Genomic DNA, 15,764 nt, shown 5'->3' with positions numbered 1-15,764 from the left:
TGCAGTAACTTGTAGAGTTCCGCTTTCCTTGCTGTTGCCGGAAATGGGATTTGACGTCTCCTGAGTTCGTTGGTTATGCGAGGGATTGTCCATGACCTGAAAGATGCTGGACTAGCCACCTCTCCTCCCTGTGATGGTGTGTTTGCTCTAGCCGGAGTGCCCGGTAGGGAGAAATCCTCTACCCCTTCTTGAGACATACTAAATGACAAAATATTTGGTTAGTGTATGAAAAACCCAGGGGTGATACTGGCAAGCTAACAAGGCCTTAAAGGTGAATAATTAATCTAGTTTAGTGACAGGTGAGGCCCTGCTAGTTGCCAAGTGGCTATGAGAGGCTCTGTCTATGAGTTGGCGCGAGGGGTTATTGAGGCCACCCGTCGTAGTGGCAGGAATCGTAGGCCTCTCGGTGATGGTAAAAACAACAGGGGGAGGGAGTGACAGGTGAGGCCCTCTCTATAATATGCGAGGCGGCTAACTCACGTGTGGCCCGATGGCGTTTGCCTCCGAAATGTTGAGGCGGGGTGTTGGCCACGCGGACCACTAAACGATAGGCAGAAATGCCAAGAAGGGAGGTACCTATTTGGGCCTATACCCCTAACTTGCCAATACTCTTTGGCCTAGGAGAATGAAACGTATGTGAACTACAACGTGAGCAGGCTTACGTACCTGGTAGTATGTTTTGAGATTCGACAGGTATGAAAACCTGGATAAACCTAAAAGGGTAGAAAACAAAATGTGATAGAGTGAGAATGGATCATGTGAGACCTGTGTAATCTGTATAGGCTGGGATTAGGGCTTCTACCAGTATGTGTGGGAGGTGTAAAAGTCTATGAGTATGATAGTGACATGACTGCCCATGCTTGGTGACAAGCGTTACGCTGAGTCCGATACCTAGCAGCAGGGGATTTGGCCGTGTAATGTGTATATATGGAAGGTGATCAGATGATATGCATGTCACTAAACTGATCTGGGAAATGCAAGGGACTTTTAATGTGAAATGACAATATGCAGAAAATGTTGCTGTAACGTGACGTATGAATGGTTGAACCAAAACGTGTGATTCAAACCCGAAAGTCTTGTGAGACATATATGACCGTGTTCTTGAATACTCGTGTTACGTCGTCTGAGTATGTCAAGAAAAGGCCTGAGTTTCTAAATGCCATGTAAAAAACGTGATGTACATGGTTGTAAGTAAAAGCATGATTACCAAACCTTAGAAATAAGCCATAATCGTAGGCTAACTATTACATGAAATCTATAATTTATTAAATTAAAATCACTATGATCTAAACCAATACATAAGAGACAATTTTAACCAGATAGGAACTTAGTATCATATGCATAAGTATGGCAAGTATATCTGATTTATACGAATTCATGACAGTACCTAAAATAGGTAAAACCGAATTTGCTTAAATATACAACAGAAACAGAGTTTGCCCTATGACAGAAGTGAAATGAATGTGTGCATAACTGAGCAAACTGCCGAACGCATACTTAGAATGAATAGAAAGAAAACCAGTGAAAATCGTCAAAATTTGACCGACCTAGATGAGAGGTATGTAACAGCCGAAACGGAAGGCAACTATGAATGAGAGCTTCGGTACAATGAAGCGACAATGAAATGAGACAAAATGGTGTTTAGAAACATGCCGAAAGGATTATGGCACGGACAATTGATACCGAAATGAGAAATTAACGTATGCAATTGCGGCCTGGCTGGAAAGCCGTAAAGTGAGGACCTGGAACGGAACCCTCCCACAATTAACGCCCCTCCCACAATTACAGACCAAAAGGCCTTAATACATATAAAAATGAATTTAAAAATAAAGATATTATAAAAAATGAGCAAACTCAAAATCTAAATTTAAACCCTTTGGGAATAGGGTATCCACACTAAAAATCCATTGCTCAAAATTGTCCTCTCCTCTCCAATGTTTTTGTCTATTATACACATCCATGTATGATAAGAGAGAGGGGTTACTGTTTTTTTTTTTTTTGTAAAATGTGCCGAAACACTGTTTCCTATACCCCCTCTGGATATTACCCTTGTGTTCTGCTATCCTCTTTTTAAAGGGTCTCGTTGTCATCCCTATGTATTGCAGTCCACATGGGCACCAGAGGAGGCATATAACATTGTTTTTATGGCAGGTAAGTACTTGTTTAATTTTAAAGGGTTTTTTTTTGTAGAAAAATAAGTAAAATCCGTAGCTTTTAGTTTTTGAAAGATGATCCTTCACAGGCTGGACATACTTTGCAGGGATAAAAAACATTTTCTAAACCGAAATGGTCCTTATTGTTATTTTCTCTGATCCAGCTCGTAGTTAAATATTGCTTTACATTTTTTGCTCCTCTATAGATTATCCGTGGTTTTTCTCCTATTATGTTTTTTAAAAGGGGGTTGCTTTTTAAAACAAACCAATATTTAGTAATAATCTGTCTAATTAGTTTAAAGTAATAACTCTGAATGCCCACCTCCTAGCTCTGTCATGCCCATCCCAGATACCTAGCCAATCCAAACACATAACTATGAATGCCCGCCTCCTAGCTCTGTCAAGGCCCATCCCAGAACACTAGCCAATCCAAACACACTTACTCTGAATGCCCTCCTCCTAGCTCTGTCACGGCCCATCCCAGATAACTAGCCAATCTAAACATACTAACTCTGAATGCCCACCTCCTAGCTCTGTCACGGCCCATCTCAGATAGCTGGCCAATCCAAACACACTAACTCTGAATGCCCGCCTCCTAGCTCTGTCACGCCCATCCCAGATACCTAGCCAATCCAAACACACTAACTGTGAATGCCCGCCTCCTAGCTCTGTCACGGCCCATCTCAGATAACTAGCCAATCCAAACACATAACTATGAATGCCCGCCTCCTAGCTCTGTCACGCCCATCCCAGATACCTAGCCAATCCAAACACACTAACTCTGAATGCCCGCCTCCTAGCTCTGTCACGCCCATCCCAGATACCTAGCCAATCCAAACACACTAACTCTGAATGCCCGCCTCCTAGCTCTGTCATGCCCATCCCAGATACCTAGCCAATCCAAACACACTAACTATGAATGCCCGCCTCCTAGCTCTGTCACGGCCCATCTCAGATAACTAGCCAATCCAAACACATAACTATGAATGCCCGCCTCCTAGCTCTGTCACGCCCATCCCAGATACCTAGCCAATCCAAACACACTAACTATGAATGCCCGCCTCCTAGCTCTGTCAAGGCCCATCCCAGAACACTAGCCAATCTAAACATACTAACTCTGAATGCCCGCCTCCTAGCTCTGTCACGGCCCATCTCAGATAACTAGCCAATCCAAACACACTAACTCTGAATGCCCGCCTCCTAGCTCTGTCACGGCCCATCCCAGATAGCTAGCCAATTCAAACACACTAACACTGAATGCCCGCCTCCTAGCTCTGTCATGGCCCATCTCAGATAGCTAGCCAATCCAAACACAGTTACTATGGATGCCCTCCTCCTAGCTCTGTCAAGGCCCTATTCCACTAAGCTTTGCTGCTCCATGGACTACAGGATGTTTCAATGTCGTGTATTTATGTAGATAAATTGCCATTCCTTATCTGCCATGCAGCCTGTCTTACAAGCACTATGGAAACTTTCTAATGTAGAATCTTTGATTTCATGCAGGTTTGGACAGATTTCACAAAGAGCTATATCTGCATGTATGTACGTAGTGGGGAATCGCGATGCAGCCTAGAACAAAATCTAACCCCATTCAACCCCCCAATAACGACAGACCACTTAGTATGGATGAAACAGGCCACAGCATTTATTATCACAAACTAAATTACTGCATAACACATCCATAACTTTATTTATTAAATCTCTTCTTTTTCTCTAACCAAAAACGTTAGACATAAATAAGCATAAATTAACATATATACATATATAACTCCACACATAGTGTTATACAGTGACCCAACCGTCCTTGCCAATATACATACAGTGGTTCCTAATCACCACTTCCTCTCACCTCCCCCCTCGTCATAAAAATCATATCTTTCCAATGCCCGCTATCAGCCGACCTTATCCACGCTTGATGGGCACGAGACCTCAGGCAACCTAATGTTAAACCTTTGAAGCAGGGGAGGTTGAGACCTTAAAAACTTGTTCATCTCATTCCATATACTTAAACGTAACCCCTCAAACTCAATTGGCAAGGACATACCCCCGGCTAGCTGTGACTAAATACACCAATAGGGCGGGCGGGACGGAAGCTGTTTGCTGGCCAGAATCCCAAGTGGCACTGAGGTAAGACCTCCCCCACACTAACTTACACAGAACATAATCCCACCCACACACTCTTTCCCAGCCAATCCCATGCATCTATCCCCACACTCCTACATGTGCCCTTGTCCGCTTAGCTGCGCTATCTCCCCAGGGCTTGGCTTGGCTTCACTTTTGGGGTCAAAGTTTCTGCATATATTTAATTACTCAGTGTCCGTTCTCTGGCTACTTCCAGGCAAAGCTGATCATTGGGAAGTATCGTTGGCTAATAAAATAAATTAACCCACAGATCATGTTAATTACTGCCATCCTGCTAATGGCAAACTCTTCTTATGTTAGCACGTTTCTGCTTCATTTTATCTATTGTCTTCCAATCTAGAGGAGACAGACATTCTCTGCCTCCCATTCTCCTCTGTGAGTTATTTCTACCATCTGTTCTGTAGGCCAGTTCCATGCATGCATCACCTGCTGTAGATGGAACGAGGGGCTCTAACACAGAAGCTTTCATTCATTATATCAAGCATATCACAGGTTGTTAAAAAGCACCAGGCTATTATTTTGTCCATAACCGTGCATTGTTTTTAGATTCTTGTGGACGTTTTGGGAAGTTAAATTCCCACAAATTCCCACATCAGGTTTCTCACAGATATAAACAAGCACAGCATGTGACCGATCTTATTCCTCTATTTTTGTAACATTTACTGTATATGACAAAAGTCACATTACTGAATCTTCAAACACTGTCCAAAATATTGCAACAAAGGAGAGCCTTATAATAAAATGTTATCCCTCCAATATTTCTCTAAAGGAATAAAAATGGTACATTTACAGTATTATCATTTTTCTTTACTCTGCGCATTAAATGGCCGTTTTATCTATGTTTATGCGGGGGAATATTCTTTTTTTTATAAGGAAATATAATTGGAAGTGATGGGGTTAAAGCTAGCACAGGACAGTCACAAACATTGCATTTTAGGAAAATCAGTGGTTTCTAAACTTAAAATTATGCAGCAACAACATCGATGTTCTGTAGAGAGAGCGAAGTCATTGTCTGCGTCTGTCCCTGTGCATTCCTCACTGCGGTTACTTTTGGGAAACAGACTGAACATTAAGCAAAGTCGGAAATAAACGACTTGTCAGTCAGTCTCCAGCTCTTACAGCGATTTCTTCCAATTTAAAGCTGTCACTCAGCAAGGACTGAAATGGGTGAGCAACACAGTAGACTTGTGTGCAGGGAGAACATCTAACAGTTATAAATATTAAATTTCACACTAACTTTGTAACTGTCAGAAGTCAGAGGACACAGGAAAAGCAGAACGTTGAAGTGTCCACACTAGACAGAGAGAGACATCTTCTGTTATAGCGTCAGTACGCAAGGCTGGGTGCAGCCTGTTTTCGGTTTACCCACAAAGGGACATCGAGGGTCACGGAACTTGTATTAGCTTTTATATTTACGCCAGATTTTATATTACTAGGAAAAAAAGACAATTTGAAGTTATTATTGCTTTAACAAAAATGATTGTGAAAGCTACTTACTTGGCGTAGAAAACCCTCCAATTTAACGGACAGCGCCGCAAACATTTGTCTAAAAGAAAAGGCAGAGAATTGTACTTTTGTATACATTGGAAGCAAAAATAAAAAATAATAACTTGTGCAGAAAAATAAACCGACAGAAGAGATGTATTAAGGAGTATTATGGCGCGAATGAGGGAAATAAAAAATCCCCAAAGAAATGTCCTAAAAAGTGAACTTTTTGTACATAACGTCTACTCAACCTGTGCCACCAGCAGATTTGGTGCAAAACTCTTAATATACAACAGGAAGCTGTTCTAGGAGTCCTGTTGTAACGGAGCTCCCTGTACCCCGGCTGGGTACCTCCACCAAGGACCGCTTCCTAGCTGGAACAGGGGACAAACCGCAGCACTTCTTGCCCTCTGTCGCCGTGGCTTGACTGGGGACCTGGAACTGCCACCTCCTTCCTGGAGCCGACTGGAGAGTTAGCTCTGACACCCCCAGGCACTGGGCGACACTCAGTCCTGGGAACTCTAAAACTGAATTCAGAATTAGCTCTAGTCCTTATAAGGACTTTCCCCGTTGAATCTCCTGCAAGCTGGAACAGCAGACACAGGAGCAAATCTTCTTTCCCTCCAATAACAGGACGACACACAGTTTTGGAGGGTAAGCAGGAATAGCTTTTAATGGAGGCACGCTGCCTTTTTTACAAGTTTCTCAACAAGGTTGACGCCCAGGACCTTGTTGGGCACAGGACACAAAGTATACAAGCCAATCAAAACAATGTAACAATGAACGACACTCCCACATACAGTACACAACCCCTCGCCTCTGCCTGTGATACAATTAAGGTAGATAATGCAATAACTTAATTATCCCAAGACAGAAAAAACACACATTTCTATAAAGTCCAATAAGGACCCCAAAATACAACATATCCCCATATCTGGGTGAACAACATATCCCAAAATCACCCAGATCAGATCAGGGGTTCAGGAAATTCCTGGAAGTCTCTTTTTGACCCACCGCACGCATGGTTTCATGCCCAAAACAGTTCCAAAGAATCAGGGCTTGCGGCCGGTCTAGTTCGGTAGTTTGAAAACGAACAAACTACCAAAAAGAGTCAATAGTCTTTCCCTGGAGCGTGTTCCCTTCATCTAGACGAAAGGCTCTGGGGAGTCAGCACAGCTAAACGGACAAGGGCACATGTATGAGTGTGGGGATGGTGCTAGTGATTGGCTATATGTGTTTAGGGGAGTGGTTATGGGTTTGTAGTGGGGGCAGGATCATCTTACCTCAGTGCCTTTTGGGATTCTGGCCAGCAAACAACTTCTCACCCACCCTAATTTTCTGTTTTTGTTCCGTCACAGTTAGCGGGGAGTGTGTCCTTGCCAACAGGGTTGGGGAGCAGATGGAATGTCAGGAGATAGACAGGGTGGGTCTCAACCTCCCCTGCTCTGTAAGGTAAACTTTTAAGTTACCGAATAGGACGTGCCCACCGAGCAAAAAGCTGGCAGGTGGTAGAGCATTTAAGATGATGGGAATTTTTGGTTTGGACGAGGGGGGAGTTTTTGTGCATAGGCACCTCGTTAAGTTCGTTGGCAAGGACTGTTATTTAAGTTGGAGGCTGTAGGGCAATTAGTGTAATTTATATGTTAATTATGGTATGTATATATATTTATGTGTTTATTTAAATTTGAATTAAATAAAAAGAATAAAGTTCGGATGAGTCCTACAGTTGTAAGTTTAATAAATGCTGTGGCCTGTTTCATCCAATATTCGTTGTTTGTCATTATTGGGGGGAGAATTGGGGTAGTCTCCTTACTCTTAGTCGCACCACATTCCCCGCTACGTACATATGTGATCTCACCGTACAGTGCCCTTTTAAGCTTAATAGAAACAAATGCAGGCAATGATGGAAGTCCAGCGGTGTTCGGGAGTTTCTGTATCCGATTGTAGTTCCATGAAATTCATGCCCAAACACCGCTGCCTGCTGAGCGAAGAGGAGATTTCTGATAATAGCAATCTGAGTGGGGAGAGGTTTTGGGATCACAGAGAGCTGAGCGAAGAGGAGATTTCTGATAATAGCAATCTGAGTGGGGACAGGTTTTGGGATCACAGAGAGCGGAGCGAAGAGGAGATTTCTGATAATAGCAATCTGAGTGGGGAGAGGTTTTGGGATCAGAGAGAGCGGAGCAAAGAGGAGATTTCTGATAATAGCAATCTGAGTGGGGAGAGGTTTTGGGATCACAGAGAGCGGAGCGAAGAGGAGATTTCTGATAATAGCAATCTGAGTGGGGACAGGTTTTGGGATCACAGAGAGCGGAGTGAAGAGGAGATTTCTGATAATAGCAATCTGAGTGGGGAGAGGTTTTGGGATCAGAGAGAGCGGAGCGAAGAGGAGATTTCTGATAATAGCAATCTGAGTGGGGAGAGGTTTTGGGATCACAGAGAGCGGAGCAAAGAGGAGATTTCTGATAATAGCAATCTGAGTGGGGAGAGGTTTTGGGATCAGAGAGAGCGGAGCGAAGAGGATATTTCTGATAATAGCAATCTGAGTGGGGACAGGTTTTGGGATCACAGAGAGCTGAGCGAAAGGAGAGAGACTAAATAAAAACTAAAAGGAAGCTTTTAGCTCTTATTTCTGTGCTCAGTAAATTAATGCTGGGTTTGCGCGCTTTGTATCCGATGTTTTACTGAGGGAGACAGATTTTCTTGTTATTTTTGAACCTCACTCTATAGACAAAGCCTCATACTACGTCATGTCGTCTAGCTTGTAGTTATTAATGAAAGCAGTTCACAAAATCTACTTTGAATGTAAACTTTCACTTTGATCCCAGCTACGCCCCTCTGTACCAAGATTCTCTGATTAATGTATCACACTAATTTAATTTCCCTTTAAAATAGGGGACTCGTTCACGTTCCCTCTCCGCGACCAGCAGACCTTTTATCATAACAATATGTTTCTAAGTACGTCCTATGCCTCACGTTTACTATCAATGACTGGATTTGGCCGGGTGCCCGGGGTCTGGACGCCAGCTGGATTTCCCATCTGAGTGCAGGCACGCGAGTGTGGTTTGGCTTCTGACTTCTAATCGTGGATGTCCACGGCCCTTGTCTATCCCTTAATCACAGGAGCAGACATCCCATAATCCCAGTTTATGTTACCATGTAAATCCTCCAACGTGTCACCACAGAGATAAAAACACATCTGATCAGGGAGAGCTGAATGGGTCAGAGGGCGCGGGATTTACACCATGAGTAAATAAAGCTCACACCAATGCCAAGCTGCGAGAATTAATCTGCGCTTATTAACCTCATTTAGGAAGCAGCGAAGTCTGGAATTCTGTGTCAGGTCAAGCATTACATTTCCCACTTCTTCACAAAATACCTATTTTTAATAAATAACTCCTGAAAACAGGAATGAAAAGGTTTATTTATCTGCGTCAAATTGCATAACGAAATCCATAGAGACATCTGCTTTGTCGATTAGATTGTGACGGCCAGATAATAGCCAAGTGACTTTGGTGGCAATTGTGGTAAATGTTAAAGGCTTTGGAAACACTGCACAAAAATTATTTCTCAATCAATATATATATAAAAATAAATAGTTCCCATTAAACAAGAGACCTCCTTACACAACAACCTTATAGCTGCCGTTATAATACACTGTGTGCGGGGAGACAGGGGACCTCCTTACACCATAACCTTATAGCTGCCGTTATAATACACTGTGTGCGGGGAGACAGGGGACCTCCTTACACCATAACCTTATAGCTGCAGTTATAATACACTGTGTGCGGGGAGACAGGGGACCTCCTTATACCATAACCTTATAGCTGCAGTTATAATACACTGTGTGCGGGGAGACAGGGGACCTCCTTACACAACAACCTTATAGCTGCCGTTATAATACACTGTGTGCGGGTAGACAGGGGACCTCCTTACACCATAACCTTATAGCTGCAGTTATAATACACTGTGTGCCGGGAGACAGGGGACCTCCTTACACCATAACCTTATAGCTGCAGTTATAATACACTGTGTGCAGGGAGACAGGGGACCTCCTTACACCATAACCTTATAGCTGCAGTTATAATACACAATGTTTGGGGAGACAGGGGACCTCCTTACACCATAACCTTATAGCTGCAGTTATAATACACAATGTTTGGGGAGACAGGGGACCTCCTTACACCATAACCATATAGCTGCAGTTATAATACACTGTGTGCGGGGAGACAGGGGATCTCCTTACACCATAACCTTATAGCTGCAGTTATAATACACTGTGTGCGGGGAGACAAGGACAGGGGACCTCCTTACACAATAACCTTATAGCTGCAGTTTTAATGCACTATGTGCTGGGGGACAGGGGTCCTCCTTACACCATAACCTTATAGCTGCAGTTATAATACACTGTGTGCGGGGAGACAGGGGACCTCCTTATACCATAACCTTATAGCTGCAGTTATAATACACTGTGTGCGGGGAGACAGGGGACCTCCTTACACCATAACCTTATAGCTGCAGTTATAATACACTGTGTGCCGGGAGACAGGGGACCTCCTTACACCATAACCTTATAGCTGCAGTTATAATACACTGTGTGCAGGGAGACAGGGGACCTCCTTACACCATATCCTTATAGCTGCAGTTATAATACACAATGTTTGGGGAGACAGAGGACCTCCTTACACCATAACCATATAGCTGCAGTTATAATACACTGTGTGCAGGGAGACAGGGGACCTCCTTACACCATAACCTTATAGCTGCAGTTATAATACACAATGTTTGGGGAGACAGGGGACCTCCTTACACCATAACCATATAGCTGCAGTTATAATACACTGTGTGCGGGGAGACAGGGGATCTCCTTACACCATAACCTTATAGCTGCAGTTATAATACACTGTGTGCAGGAAAACAAGGACAGGGGACCTCCTTACACAATAACCTTATAGCTGCAGTTTTAATGCACTATGTGCTGGGGGACAGGGGTCCTCCTTGCACCATAACCTTATAGCTGCAGTTATAATACACTGTGTGCGGGGAGACAGAGGACCTACTTACACCATAACCTTATAGCTGCAGTTATAATACACTGTGTGCGGGGAGACAGAGGACCTCCTTACACCATAACCTTATAGCTGCAGTTATAATACACTGTGTGCGGAGACAGGGGACCTCTTTACACCATAACCTTATAGCTGCAGTTATAATACACTGTGTGGGGAGACAGGGGACCTCCTTACACCATAACCTTATAGCTCCAGTTATAATATACCGTGTGCGGAGACAGGGGACCTCCTTACACCATAACCTTATAGCTGCAGTTATAATACACTGTGTGGGGAGACAGGGGACCTCCTTACACCATAACCTTATAGCTGCAGTTATAATATACCGTGTGCGGATACAGGGGACCTCCTTACACCATAACCTTATAGCTGCAGTTATAATACACTGTGTGCGGGGAGACAGGGGACCTCCTTACACCATAACCTTATAGCTGCAGTTATAATACACTGTGTGCGGGGAGACAGGGGACCTCCTTACACCATAACCTTATAGCTGCAGTTATAATACACAATGTTTGGGGAGACAGGGGACCTCCTTACACCATAACCTTATAGCTGCAGTTATCATACACTGTGTGCGGGGAGACAGGGGACCTCCTTACACCATAACCTTATAGCTGCAGTTATAATACACTGTGTGCGGGGAGACAGGGGACCTCCTTACACCATAACCTTATAGCTGCAGTTATAATACACAATGTTTGGGGAGACAGGGGTCCTCCTTACACCATAACCTTATAGCTGCAGTTCTAGTACACTTTGTGCGGGGAGACAGGGGACCTCCTTACACCATAACCTTATAGCTGCAGTTATAATACACTGTGTGCAGGGAGACAGGGGACCTCCTTACACCATAACCTTATAGCTGCAGTTATAATACACTGTGTGCGGGGAGACAGGGGACCTCCTTACACCATAACCTTATAGCTGCAGTTATAATACACAATGTGTGGGGAGACAGGGGACCTCCTTACACCATAACCTTTTAGCTGCAGTTATAATACACTGTGTGCGGGGAGACAGGGGACCTCCTTACACCATAACCTTATAGCTGCAGTTATAATACACAATGTGTGGGGAGACAGGGGACCTCCTTACACCATAACCTTTTAGCTGCAGTTATAATACACTGTGTGCGGGGAGACAGGGGACCTCCTTACACCATCTTACTTTACAGCTTTATACATCAGGCCCTGGGTATTTCTTGCCTTCAAAGAAAGTACGCAGGCACATGTCTGTAGCTTTTAGGGAATATATTCCAGATTATTCTGTATAGTAGAATTATTGGATTCTTTATGCTCTGAGAATGATTCTATTTTATTACTGTGTATAAATACATTCAAGGCCAATGCCAGGCTTTACTCGGGACATTGAACATCCCACCAAGCGAGAAAACAACAAGATGCTCAGACACCACATCTAAGATTGAAGGAAATATCTGGAAATTTCTGAATTTAGAGATTGGTTACATAGTTACACAGCTGAAAAGAGACTTGCGTTCACCCACTTCTCGGCAGAGCAAGTCATTAATCCTGAATTGGGATTCTGCTAGGAAGAGCCTGTGTCTGGCTTTACTTTACATTTAGTCATACACAATAATAGCTGGGACCGGGATAAATTACCCCACTATTCACGGATCATAGCACAGAAGATCAATTAAGTGAAAAGAATATTCTCCCAAAAAATAATCTCATTACGTTTAGGCAGCAGAAATTCTTCGAGCCTAGAAGATTACTTCCAGGAGGATTTGTGAAATCGCGCTTTGTTCGGGGTACATGTGAGTAATGGGTGGTAACATACATCCTTCCAGTATCACAGTTTACCAGAATACTATGACTTTATAACGCGGTTTGTATTTACTATGTTCACTGGCGCGAGGTGCAAGGTGGGGCGTTTTGATTAAATGGGAAAAGCATTCATCTAAAAAAATAATAATCTGTCAAATGTTACGTAACTGGTGAGCTTGTCATTAATACAAAATGGGCATCAGGCACCTACAGCTGGGAACAACTACATGCACATAATACCTTCAGGAAATGAGATTGGGAAACAAAATGTGATTTAAGCAGAATATTTAAAGAGAAAACTGATTCCTTCGTTTGCTAAAGTCAGATTTTGTAGATTCTTTTAAATTATCCAGTTAGAATGTTTTAATATATGGAAGTGTTGACTACTCCTCAGATTTGAAGATTGTATTAAGGGACTTTCAGATCAAATTATTAGAAAAGATTTCTAGCAATTCTTTTTGATCAATAACTGAACCTATAAACAAATTGTGTCTGTAACAGCGCTCCCTGTACCACGACAGGGTACCTCCGCCAAGCACGGCTTCCTAGCTGGAACAGGGTACAAACCGCAGCACCTCTGCCCACAGTCGCCTATCGTCATCTCTTAACGATTCTAACCACAGCTAATTGTTTGCGTGGGTGGCTGCAGTTCGCATGGTCGACCACGAGGTGGCGGCCATCTTGTTTCCGCAAACGCAGGCAGTGGTATTTGGTCGTCGAGTTCATGGAACTGTTTTCGGACACTGAAACTCTCGAACACCTCTGGACTTCCATCATAGCCTGCATACGGTACATTACATCCTTGAAGAGCGCTGTTCGGTGGAATTGTTCGTCGGAATGAGGTGAACAAGCTTAATAGTATGAATATTGACTACGTTTGGAATTTTGTTCATTTGGAAACTACCAAACTAGACTGACTACAAGCCCTGATTCTCTAGAACTGTTTGGGCATGGGACCATGAACCGATCTGGGTGATTTTTGGATATGTTGGTCACCCAGATCGGGGCTATCATGGATGTGACTTTTGTGGGGTTTCAATGGGTTTTAGGGGTACTTTCAGGGTACTGCTGATATGTGTGTTTTTCTGCCTGGAGATAATTAAGTTAGCACAGTTCTTGATCCAATTATCTCACAGGCAAAGGGTCTACATAATGGGTTTTGCCTGGGTTTGTATGATTACCCTTATTCGTATGCTTCTTTTCATCGAACGCCGTTCTGTTCTCTTGATTTTCCACGAACAGGGTTGAGTATGGAGGTCTCTGCGGTGTTCGCGTGGTCGAGTGTCCGATTTGGGTTCCAGACACTCGACTACCAAACACCTCTGGTGCGTTCGTATGGAAAGATGGCTGCCGCCACGTGTTCGTATGCCGAACGGCGGCCACCCAAGGAATACCCAGTGTGTTTGTGTGATTGGCAATTAAGGAAGTGTAAATAACGATAGGGGGGATCAATTAGTGCCATGCTCCTCTCCGGGTGGCCTGGTTGTTCGGTAGTTTGTTAGTTTGTCGAACGGTACAACTTCAGATGGTTGAAAGTAGATTCTTACCGAACAACCAGACAAATGATATAACAGATAGCTTGTTACTTGTTTCTTCTAAGTAATGAACAGTGGCAAATAATGTAAAATACTGCAACAATTAAAGGTATGGACAGCCAAAAATAAGAAAGGTGGTGAGTAGCAAAACACAGTCAGCTACACTGCTACACTGCTCCCCCATGACCACAAGCTGGCATACACAACCTGATCCTTCACGGGTCGGCTTGGGGATGTCCGGGGTTGCTCACGGATCACTTTTCCAAGTAAGTTTGTCTAGACAACACAACAGCGTTTCCATTCTGTTTCCCCGGGCGGTACTGAATGTTGAAATCAAATGGCTGCAGCGCCAAACTTCAGCGCAGCAGCCTGGCGTTGTCCCCAGCCACCCGGTTTAACCAGACCAACAGGTTGTGATCCATGAGCAAAGAAAAGGGCTGTCCATACAAGGCTGTCCAGGCATTCCTTCTCGATGGCGGCGTAGCTTACTTCTCTGGGCAACAGTTTCCGACTGATGTAAGCTACTGGATGTTCTCCGCCATCAGACCCGACTTGGAACAGTACTGCCCCCAATCCAAACATAGAAGCGTCTGTGTGAACAAGAAAATGTTTAGTTGGATTGGGAGCTGCCAAGACAGGGGCATTTATAAGTGCATTTTTCAATTGTTGTAATGCCTGCTCACACTCCGGGGTCCAGGTTACTTGGCGGGGAAGATTCTTCCGGGTAAGATCAGTAAGGGGCTTGGCCAGGGCGTTATAGTTGGGAACAAATTTCCTATAGTACCCTGCCGTCCCTAAAAAGGCTAATACCTGAGTCTTAGTTCTGGGGGTTGGCCACTGGCCACGGCCTCTACTTTAGCTGGCTCAGGTTTCTGCTTCCCACATCCTACTCGATGTCCGAGATACTGCACCTCGGCCATCCCTATATTACATTTGGCAGGCTTCAGCATTAAGCCTGCTTCCCTAATCCTATCTAGAACCGCTTCTATATAAGCCAAGTGCTCCTGCCAGGTATTGCTAAAGATGGCGATGTCATCTTAATAGGCGCATACCTTCTTCCTTTGGAAGGTAGCCGGAGCGTTTTTCATCCCAAACGGCATTACCTTAAATTGGTATAAGCCGAATGGGGTGACAAAGGCTGGCTTAGGGATAGCTTCAGGGGCCAGGGGGATCTGCCAATACCCCTTACAAATATCGATTGTAGTGAGGTATTGCCCCCTGGCCATCCGGTCCAGCAGCTCGTCTATCCTTGGCATAGGATAGGCATCGGACACTGTCTTTTCATTTAACCTCCGGTAGTCCACACAGAAGCGGGTCGTACCGTCCCGCTTGGGTACGAGGACTACTGGGGAGGCCCAGGGGCTGTCCGAGGGCTCGATAACCCCCCAGTTGGAGCATCTCCTTGCGCATGTTTTCCCGTACCGCCAGGGATGCGGTGTGGGGTCTGGCGCATTTGGAGCTGACCTGGCGTCTCTACTCGGTGAGTTGCCAAAGGAGTATCCAGGCACATTAGAGAAGGTGTCTCTTCTCTCTTAACAATTGTTGTATCTCAATCCACTCCTGTGGGCTCAACCGATCTCCCAATTTGAC

Source organism: Pelobates fuscus, chromosome 2, assembly GCF_036172605.1.
Source record: "Pelobates fuscus isolate aPelFus1 chromosome 2, aPelFus1.pri, whole genome shotgun sequence".
Lineage (NCBI taxonomy): Eukaryota > Metazoa > Chordata > Amphibia > Anura > Pelobatidae > Pelobates > Pelobates fuscus.
This window is presented reverse-complemented; position numbering follows the sequence as displayed.